The sequence below is a fragment of the Manis javanica genome, chromosome 2, assembly GCF_040802235.1.
Source record: "Manis javanica isolate MJ-LG chromosome 2, MJ_LKY, whole genome shotgun sequence".
In the NCBI taxonomy this organism is placed as follows: domain Eukaryota; kingdom Metazoa; phylum Chordata; class Mammalia; order Pholidota; family Manidae; genus Manis; species Manis javanica.
In genome coordinates, this window is record NC_133157.1 from 114464157 (window position 1) to 114475686 (window position 11530).

The 11530-nt window shown below is 34.9% G+C and overlaps 1 pseudogene; it reads right to left on the bottom strand.

Annotated features, from left to right (window-relative positions):
- LOC140845602 (neuroepithelial cell-transforming gene 1 protein-like) overlaps nucleotides 1-7291 on the bottom strand; it is a 38837-nt pseudogene extending 31546 nt beyond the window's left edge.
- Between the last annotated feature and the right edge of the window lie 4239 nt (nucleotides 7292-11530).

Sequence of the window (11530 nt, forward strand, 5' to 3'; positions counted from 1 at the left end):
GAGTGCTCCACGAGGGGACTGCTCCTCTCCTAAGGGAACTTTAAACTGCTGGGTATTTTCTTTACAACTACTGGGCGTGCTTTCAATATGGGAGGGGTCAGTGCCTCTGGCACCACCCCTTCATCCTTTCCCAGCTCCTCTGTTTCTGGGGCTGATGGCAACTTTCTCTCCCCTGCCCCGAGTACCTCCTCTGCCGCAACCTTTAGCTTTTCTACCGTGCCTCACAGCAACACTAGCTCAGTCTTCAGAAGCTCTTACCTTCACCTTAATTCTCCGCATCTGGCATTCTCGTGCCACCTCCTCCTGTGCTTCCCTCAGATAATCCACTGTCTGCCCCCTCCTAGGGGTAGCCTGCTGAAGCACCCCTCCCATAAGAGAAGCCAATGAACACTGTGGACTTCGCCACTTGTCTTGTCAAAGGCTTTCAGCCCCTGGAAAGTTCGCTGTGTGGGCCAGTTGGGGTTCTTATGGCCAGGATTCTCATGGAACTTAAACCACCTGATGATGTAACTGGCCTGTTGCTAGGCTACCTTTATGGAATAAGCTATTATTGCACTATATAGAAAGCTCGGCTCAGCAGCTCGGTAATAAACCTTTTCACCCCAAAAGAACGTTTGCTGTCATCTTCTTTGGTCACACTGTGTCCTGCAATGGGTTTCAAGCCCCAGAAAGTAGCTATGATTTTTTCATTTGTAGTATTTTTAAACTCATGGGTATGCACACACTTGTTGTATCATGATCCACTTCAATTATTATTCTTACTATGATCAAATCATCACATCTTTGGCCACTGAGTGCTACTTCAGGATGGCTCCTATGTCCTTTCCCCCGCTGCTTTATTAGGCATAATTCACATGGTATAAATTTAAGGTATGTCACATGTTGATTTCCTGTGCCCTACTGAAATTCATTAGAGAATGTTAATAAATAAAATTCATGATTTTAAAAACTGGTAAAGGAATGCATCAAGCACTTGCTCTGCCTTTAGTATAAGTTAGTACTTTGTAGTAACCAAATGGTTATGAGGGGAATTTTCTTTTTACTGAAATGTTTCAGTTAGTAAACAGAAGGGCTGACAAAGTACAGTACCACTGCTTTGCCACCTCCAATGAAAAAAATGCATCTATGAAATGATAACTAATTTTGAAAATAGCACAAAAAGACATATACCTCCCCGTGTGAAGCACACAGTCAATATAAAGAATCTCCACACCTAGCCACCAATCAGTTGAAATAAAGGGATAGAGGAACATAGAAAATGATACCAGGGGGATACATTCATGAATATCCAAGCTGTTGAAAGCTCTATAGGAAAAAAGACATGGTTTCTTTAACAACAAAAAAACTGCAAGAAGACAAAGAGCTAGTGAGAAAACCTATAGATCAAAAGATACTTAAGAGATATAATCAGTCACTGTGTATGGACCCTATATGAATTCTAATCAAACTTACAAGATGAACAACAACAAAACCAAATGTGTGAATACTGAATTTGATGATACAGATGAAATGACAGAATGTCTAGGATTTGCTTAAAAATAATCTAAGGCAGGGTAGGTGAGTGGATAGATGATGTGAAATGGATCTGATGGTACATTGATAATTGCTGGAGCTGGGGTGAAGAAAAGGAGGATGATCTTTAAGTACATTTGACCATGAATTTTATTGTGGTAAACTGCAAATACTGTCTTATTTTTGTATTTGATTTGAAGCATATCTTAATACCCAGGGTTATCTTTTCACGCTATTTTCTTCCTTTAAATACAAATTTTAAAAATGCAACTAAAACTGTTTTGAAAAAAGCACAACACTTAAAATACATAATTCTTCTATAAAGATGTTGTAACCACACACACACACACACATGCGTGCACACAATCTGGCCTCCTGTATTTGCTAAAATGTTGAAGACACACCTATAAAAACTTAATTTTTAGAAAATAACTTTGCTTCAAAGCAGTAGCAGCTGTCATCCTTAAACATGTCAAACATTTAAAAAAACTTACTTTAAACTATGTAACTTCTTCATAACAATGTTTAAAAAGATTCCTTAAAACCAAGATGGCTCTATAAAATTTGCCAAATCACAAAAATAGAATAAGCAATTTCAAAGATACCAGGTGTTTGGACTTAACTACAATTTTACACAAAATGATACATAATCATTTTTAAGTGTGCACTGAGTTTTAGTTTATCGAACGTCACACACTGTCAACCCATGGGCTATAACTGACTTGCAGGCAAGTTGTCTGGCCTGCATGGTCCAACAGTTAAAAATCAGGAGGTTTCACAAAAAAATATCCTTTATTTTGACAGTGCCACACACGGCAATAGCTGGAGCACAGCAGCAGCTACCTCTTCTAGGAAGGACATGGCGCTCTACTTTCACCATACCTGCTTTTTTTTTTTTTTTTTTTTATCTGAACAGACACTTCTCCAAAGAAGAAATTCAGATGGCCAACAGTACCTGCTTTTTATTTATTAATTTAATTTATTTATTTATGAAGGTATCAAGGTTTCACAAGAAAAACAATGTGGTTATTACAGTCACTCTTATTATCGAGTCCCCACATACCCCACTGCAGTCACTGTCCATCAGTATAATAAGATGCCACAGAGTCCCAATTTGCTTTCTCTGAGCTACACTGTCTTCCCCGTAACCCCATACACACCATGTGCACCAATCATCATACCCCAAAATCCCCTTCTCCCTCCCTCCCTCCCTCCCTCCATCCCTCCCCTCCCCTTCGGTAACTGCTAGTCCCTTTCTTGGAGTCTGTGATAGTCTGCTGCTATTTTGTTCCTTCAGTTTTGCTTGATATACACATGAAGATAGCATCTCAGAAACAAGCCACCATGAAAAGAAGAGAGAGAGATCTATGAAGTTAGAGAAGCTTTCTGAACCAAGCTCCTCTGTAGAAGTTCAGGAAAACTAAATTGACATTAGAATGAGCAGAAAATTTTCCACAAATGAGGGAAATCATTTGGTATTTGTCTTTCTCTGTGACTTATTTCACTGAGCACAGTACCCTCTAGCTCCATCCTTGATGTTGCAAATGGTAGGATTTGTTTTCTTCTTATGGCTGAATAGTATTCCATAGTATTTCATATCCATACCTCCCTTCTTTGCAGATACATGTCTGGTCTTCTTAGGCATTTGAGATTGTGATTATTAGATATGAGCTAAAATCATTTATGGGAGGTTTTCTCTTAATTTTTAACAAAGTACTAGAGCAGAAAAAACAATTTATCTATGAGAGCCAATATTACTCAGTTTTGCACATTAAAAATGCAAAATAAATCAGCATTCATATTCTTACACCACAGAAATAAAATTGCTTTTCTTTGACAGAGTAGTATAAGGCTTACCTTCAGATCAAGGCTGCTAAGGCTTACAACATCATCAGCTTTCTCTCTTCATTTTCTTTTCTATAAGAAAAGAATGGTTTCATTTTTACATAGAAGGGATGCATGTTACCCATTAGACTGCATACAACTAGTAAAATTACTTTTAAAAAAATAGCCTTTGCCTGTATTCATAAGAAAATTATTTGGGATGCTCATAAATTATCTTTAGCATACATACTGTCTAAAGAGCCCCCTGACCAAATCATGTGTTTGTGAAGTGATTTCACCCTATTAAATAATTGACTTATGTAAAGTTTGTAAGAACACAACTCTTACTTAAGTCAAGGATTGTTAGAAAAAAAGTAAAATATGTTTTACACATAATGGGAAACAAGTTTTTTTTTTTTAAAGGAACATATATATTTTTCCCATGGGGACAGTTATCTTTACCATAAAACTTTTCTCATGGCCCAAAGTAAGATTTGTTGTTTGAAGCAGGATTTATCGGCTGGAAGATGAATACACACAATCCTGGCATACCTTCCAGGAACGATTTATCCCTTGATAAATCTAGTAGAAGCAAAACTGCATATTTAGCTAGTAGAAGCAAAAACTGCATAGATAGCTTTAACTTCTGGTCTTTAACCAATATTGAAGAAGAGTCCTTAAGTAACACTTCTTTCTCTCACATCTCAAAATAACTCTTCAGATTACTTGTGGTACAGCCTAGTTCTTAATGAACTCTCAAAACTGATGAGCCAGGGCTCCCTTCCAAGTCCTGGTTCACCCTGAGGAGAAACTGGTAAGAGTGCAATCAAAATTGAGCAGGATCAGAACAATGGAGAAAAAAGGCAAGATAAAGTCCAGATGGAAGTGGGGAAAATACATGAAGATGGCATCTCAGAAACAAGCCACCATGAAAAGAAGAGAGAGAGATCTATGAAGTTAGAGAAGCTATCTGAACCAAGCTCCTTTGTAAAAGTTCAGGAAAACTAAATTCACATTAGAATGAGCAGAAACTTCTGCAAGTCAAATCCAATACAAAATCACCCTAAGAAAAAAGAGAATAAAGGCAGAATAATATCCCTACAGGGAAAGCGCCTCAGAAGGAAATGCTCAAGGCTGCAAAGCAAAACTATAACATACAATTTCAAATTTAACTAAAAGACATTAAGAAAAAGATAAGATGGTAAAGAACAAGACAAGTCGATTGGAAGAAACTAAAAAATGAGGAAATCTTTACTGATCTTAAGGTCATGTTCAGAAGATGCAGAAAAGTATGAATAATTTGATCCTAATTTTGAAAGCAAACTAAGCATCTCTTATTTGTGAGGCTATGTAAATAATTCTCTAAGCAAAACAGAGAAGGGTACATATAATGTTGCTGACATGGATTAAAGTAGAGGTTGGGGGGATGGAAAGACTTAGAGGAGACGAGAGGAAAGGAGGACACCTCGAGGCAAAAAGAAGAGTGCACTAAGGGAAAAAGCACATACATGATAATATTTATACATTTACATAAAATCATACATGTGCATGGACATATGTATGAAGAAACTTAACAGATTTTAAAACATCCTATATTTTCTTTCAAATTTTTTAAGGTTTTGCTTTTCATATTTATATATTCAATCCATCTAGAATTTACTTTTCTATGTATGTGCTATGGGGTAACACAGTCAATTGCCCCCATCCCAATACCACTTACTGACAGCACCATTCCTTCATAGTGCTTATGATACAGTAAGTTCTCATATATATGTAGATCAGTGACTGGGTTCTCTATTTTGTTGCATCAGTTATTTGTCTATACCTGCAACCACATTATGCTGTGTAATTACTGTACCCTTGGTGTTGTCTTAATAGCTAATACAGTACATCATATGTTCCCTGACTTGTATCCTACTTTCACTGTTCAGGGTTTTCTACTTTTCAACATGAAGTGTAAAATGAGATCTATTATACTCTAACGTGATTTATCAGAACTGCACTGAATTTATTAACTAATTTGGGGAGAACTGACATTTTTATGCTATTAAGTCTTTTCTTGAATGACTAGGGTATAATCATTTAAGTAGGTGTCCTTTGTTCTTTACTAATGCTTTCTAATTTTTCCCATAAAAGACTCACAGATCTTTTATTAGGTTTATTCCTAATTTTTAAAATTGTTTTTATTTCAATAAAAGCATCTTTAAAATTACTGTTTTAAATAAAATTTAACTGTTTACTGCTAGGCTATATACATTCTACTTTTTTCTTTTTATAGCTTTTATAGCCAGTAACCTTGCTTGAATTCCTGTTAGTTCTAATAGCTGTTACTGCTATTCTTTGGATATTCTATGTAGACAATCATATTGTCTCTACGTAATGAAATCATACTATCTCTTTTAATTTGCTACCACTTGTTTTCCTGTCTTACTGTGTTGGCTAGGAGTACTAGTACAATTCTAAATAGATATGGTGACAGCAGTCATCATTTTACCACTATGTATGCTGTTTATGGCAGGTCTCAGGCTAAGGAAGTTCTTTTCCATTCTTGGTTTGTCAAGAATTTTATCATGATTGCTGTTCATTTTATAATTTTCTACTCTTGCTTTTTCTGTTTTCTTTGGTTTACTCCATTGTTGTTTTTTTAATCTCTTGAGTTATATGCTGAATTTTTGCTTTTTCTTTCTTAAACTATGTATTTAAAAGTTACACATCTTCCTTTAAGTACTTCTTAACTGCATTCCAAGGTTTTAACACATGAACCATCCTTTGTCATGGGAGACCTCTACAAAAGTGTTTTTGCCAGATAACTTCCCTGAAATGTAGGAGGAAAATGTTAGAACTTCTATTTTTATGCACTTCTTAATCCTAAAAAGAAGCTGTATAGTGTTTAATATACAGATGAGTTCATCATCACTCATAATACAAGGTTAAAGACAACAGCAATCTAATCAGATCCAATAAAAAGTCAGCCTCAAACTGTGAATTTATCATGGCTATTTGAAATAAAGATTTATGGCCACTATCATTAACCTTACCCTAAATGAGTACTGTGCTTTGAGATATTAGCTAATAATGGTGCTACATACATAAAAGTTACAAATAAATATATCAGGGGTACTTGATCTAAATATGTTTGCTGATATGTTTGAAAAATCAAGTTTGGAGACAATTCTCCACTAAAGATTTTAAGTTTAGGTTCGTAAACCAGTAAAGGAAAGGGACCAAGATGAAAGTTTCAAAGGAAAATGCAGAATTGAAGGCAGGATATTCTTGCTGTGAATGTTTTACTGACCAACTAGTGTATATAATTGATATAAGAGTAAAGAAATATTGCACAGGACTCCCTGACAGATATATAAATTAAACACAAAAGAACAGAATACAAATTAAATATGCACTGATGAATCCACTAGCACATCCATACATGTAGACAAGTATAGTTTGGCAAACTAGAAACAGTCACTTTTTGCTATGTTCCCCAAATACGGAAAGCAGGAAACTCATGCTTTATTTGTACATTATTTATATGAGTAGTAAGAATAGGTAATGAGTTTTTAATTATAAAAAGAATCAATTCTCCAGTGTTACTTTGCACAAAGTTGATGCCTCTGTACGGTCTCATTCTAAAAATAATTCACTCCTTCTATACTAAGATGATTAATAAGAGAAAATCCATTCAATATACTTATTATCTGCAATGAGTTTTACATTTTCAAACAAGAAAAAAGCCATTAGAGTACGTACAAAAAAAAAGCTTCATATTTCATGATATAGTCTCCTAATTTTAACACTGGTAGGAATAAGAGAAAGGATTGCATAGAGCTGAAGATGAAGAGATCTGGAACTTTTCAAAATCTGTTTCATATTTAACTGAAAGAAAACGTTCAGCTTGTTTGCAGAAAAAATTAAATAGGCTGCTAAAGATGGCAAAAGAAACTCTGTACCTCAACATATTCCGAGAACTACAGAAAACTGAGCTGTATACCAGGCTGAAAGACAGCCCATGAGTGAATTCCCTCTAATGACTTGAAATAAAAACCCATTATCTACTCATCAAAGTGAAGTCCCAATGGGGGCCAGGTGTTAAAAATGTGAAGGAGCTACCTCTCTGAACGGAATATCTGTTAAGAGACAATTCAAACAATAAATAGAGAGTAACTAGTAAAATGAAACACTAGATAGATAAAAAACAATTCTTTCCATAGTTTTAGAGTTAAAGTAGCCTCATTAGTCATTCAATTGTAGAAACAAGAGGGAGGGTATACAAACATCAAGGTATAGGTTCTGGTCACTTTCAGAATCTTTACAAAATAAGTCATTCAATTGTAGAAACAAGAGGGAGGGTATACCAACATCAAGGTATAGGTTCTGGTCACTTTCAGAATCTTTACAAAAGGGAGAGACCCTTTATAAAGTTAAGATTATTTAAGCAAAAATAATCATTCACTAAACCAAACAGAGTTTATTTTGGATCATATACATGGTTCAATTATATGAAATCTACGCATAGAAAAAATATAGAAAAAACATATTCAGAGAACTGTACAATGTATCTTTACTTATACCAATTACATACACAAATTGGTCAATAAAACGTTCATAGCAAGAATATCCTGCTTTTAATGCACTTCTGCACTTTCCTTTGATATTTACATATATCACCAATGGTTTAAATAAAAAGTAAATAATGCAAGAAATTATTTGATAAAATTCAACATTCATACCTAATATTTTAAAAGAATGAAAGGATATTCTTAACATAAGAAATAAAACCTAAAATGCATTTAATTATCATTTGTTTAAATCTCTACCATACACTGATTTCTTTTAAAAGTATGCTTTAATACACCAAATGAAAACCTTTGAATAACTACATCTAAGACAAAGACCTCAAGATTAAAATTTGACTACAATTTTGTTCCTACTATTAAGTGACAGATTTTTCTTCTGTGTCATCTTTTAATTAAAGAAATAAAGTAAGAGAATCCTTATGACAAAACCTGTCTTCACCTTTATAAAATATAAGCCTCTATGTTTACAAAACATGGAGAAAATCATACAACATAGCTAGCACAGGAATTAAAAACATCTTCACCTTTATAAAATATAAGCCTCTATGTTTACAAAACATGGAGAAAATCATACAACATAGCTAGCACAGGAATTAAAAACGTCTTCACCTTTATAAAATATAAGCCTCTATGTTTACAAAACATGGAGAAAATCATATAACATAGCTAGCACAGGAATTAAAAACAGTTTTGAAACTATACTTATTGTTAATCACTTCAGATATAAATAAAATAATAGGTTTTTTCTGCCATTGTGGAAATGAAGACCAAAAAAAAGAAAGGCAAAGACTATTTATTCTGAGCTTACTATATATAGCAAGGGAGTCAGCCACCATCACTTCATTTAGGCAGACTCAAAGGCAGGCTTAGAGGTAGAAAAGCTTTATAGTGGAAAAAAGAGAAGGCTTCAAAGTGTGCCCCGATTAGAGCCTGCTGGGTGGGGAAGCTGTAGGCAGGCTAACTAGTAGCAGGCATCATGTGTGTTATTTGGCTTGCTCTGGTGGGTTCTAAGTCGGACGCAAGAACAAAAGTTAAGGAAGCTGGCAATTATCAATCAAGTCCTGGTCCTTTTGGGTCAATTGCTATTGTTTAGCTTTCTGGATTGCCAGGGATATTGTCCATTGGTATACTCTGCCTCTCATCCTTAATCCTCACAGGCTGTGTTCTCCATAAATTACACAAACACCACAGATGGCTGTTATGCCTACAAAAAATGTACAAAAAAAAAAAACATTTAAAGAAGACCTAGTATCCATCCTTCTTAAAGCATTCCAAAAGTAGAAGTAAAGGGAATACTTTACAACTCTTCCTATGAGGCCAGCATCACTCTAATAACAAAAGCAGACAAAGAAACCATAAAAAAGAAGATTACAGACCAACATCCCTGATGAAAACAGATGCTAATATACTGAACAAAATATTAGCAAACTGAATTTGAAAATACATAAAAAAGATCATCTATCATGACCAAGTGGGATTTATTCCAGGGATGCAAGGATGGTACAATATTAGTATATCCATCAGCATCACACACCACATTAACAAAAAGGATAAAAATCAAATAATCATCTCAACAGATGCTGAAAAAGCATTTGACAAAATTCAACATCCATTCACAATAAAAACTCTTACAAAATGGGTATACAGGGCATGTACCTCAACATAATAAAGGGCAAATACGACAAACCCACAGCCAACATTGTACTTAATAGCAAAAAGCTGAAAGCTTTTCCTCTAAGATTGGGAAAAAGACAAGAATGTCCACTCTCACCACTTTTATTCAATACAGTACCGGAGGTCCTAGCCATGGCAATCAGACAACACAAAGAAATAAAAGGCATCCAGATTGGGAAGGAAGAAGTTAAACTGTAACTGTTTGCAGATGGCATGATATGGTGCACAGAAAACCCTAAAGAATCCACCAAAAAACTACTAAAAGTAATAACTGAATTCAGCAAAGTTGCAGGATACAAAATTAATACACAGAAATATACTGTATTCCTATATACTAACAGTAAACTAGCAGAAAATCAGTAAAACAGCTCCATTTATAAGTGCATCAAAAAGAATAAAATACCTAGGAATAAACCTAACCAATGAGGTGAAAGACCTATATTCTGAAAACAAGACACTCATGAAAGAAATTAAAGAAAACACCAACAATGGGAACCTATCCTGTGCTCATAGATAAGAAGAATTAATATTGTCAAAATGGCCATACCGCCCTCAAAGCAATTTACAGATTCAGTATAATCCCTATCAAAATACCAACAGAATTCTTCAATAAACAAGAGCAAATAGTTCTAAAATTCATATAGAACCAAAAAAGACCCTGAATAGCCAAAGCAATCCTAACAAAGAAGAAAAAAGCTGGGGGGATTATGCTTTCTAACTTCAAGTTCTACTACAAAGCTGCAGTAATCAGAACAATTTGGTACTGGAACAAGAACAGACCCATAGATCAATGGAACAGAATAGAGAGCCCAGATATAAACAAAAGCATATATGGTCAATTAATATATGATAAAGGAGCCATGGACATACAATGGGGAAAAGACAGCCTCTTCAACAACTGGTGTTGGCAAAACTGGACAGCTACATGTAAGAGAATGAAACTGGATTACTGTCTAACTCCATATACAAAAGTAAACTTGAAATGGATCAAAGACCTGAATGTAAGTCATGAAGCCATAAAACTCTTAAAAGAAAACATAGGCAGAATTCTCTTGAATATAAACATGAGCAACTTGTTCCTGAACACACCTCCTCAGGCAAGGGAAACAAAATAAAAAATGAACAAGTGGGACTACATCAAATTAAAAAGCTTCCATACAGTAACGGACACCATCAGCAGAACAACAAGGCATCCTACAGTATGAAAGAATATATTTGTAAATGACTCATCTGATAAGGGTTTAACATCCAAAATATATAAAGAACTCATATACCTCAAACCCAGGAAACAAATAACCCAATCGAAAAATGGGCAGAGGACCTGAACAGACACTTCTCTGAAGAAGAAATACAAATGGCCAACAGGTACGTGAAAAGATGCTCCATGTTGCTAATCATCAGGGAAATGCAAGTTAAAACCACAATGAGATATCACCTCACACCAGTTAAGATGGTCACTATCCAAAAGACAAGAAATAATAAATGCTGGTGAGGGTGCAGAGAAATGCAAATACACATTTGGTGGGACTGTAAATTGGTGCAACTATTGTGGAAAGCAGTATGGAGGTTCCTCAGAAAACTAAAAATAGAAATACCAGTTGACCCAGTAATTCTACTCTTGGGGATTTACCTGAAGACAACAAAATCTCTGACTCAAAAAGACATACACACCCCTATGTTTACTGCTGCACTGTTTGTAATAGCTAAGATATGAAAGTAACCTAAGTGTCCATCAGTAGATACATGGATAAAGATGTAGTACATAAACACAGTGGATTATTATTCGGCAATAAAAAGAAAAGAAATCTTGCCATTTGCAACAACACAGATGGATCAGTGAAATAAGCCAGGTGGAAAAAGACAAATATATGATTTCACTTATTTGTGGAATATAAAAACAAAGCAAAACAGAAAAAACACAAAACAGCATTAGACTCATAGATACT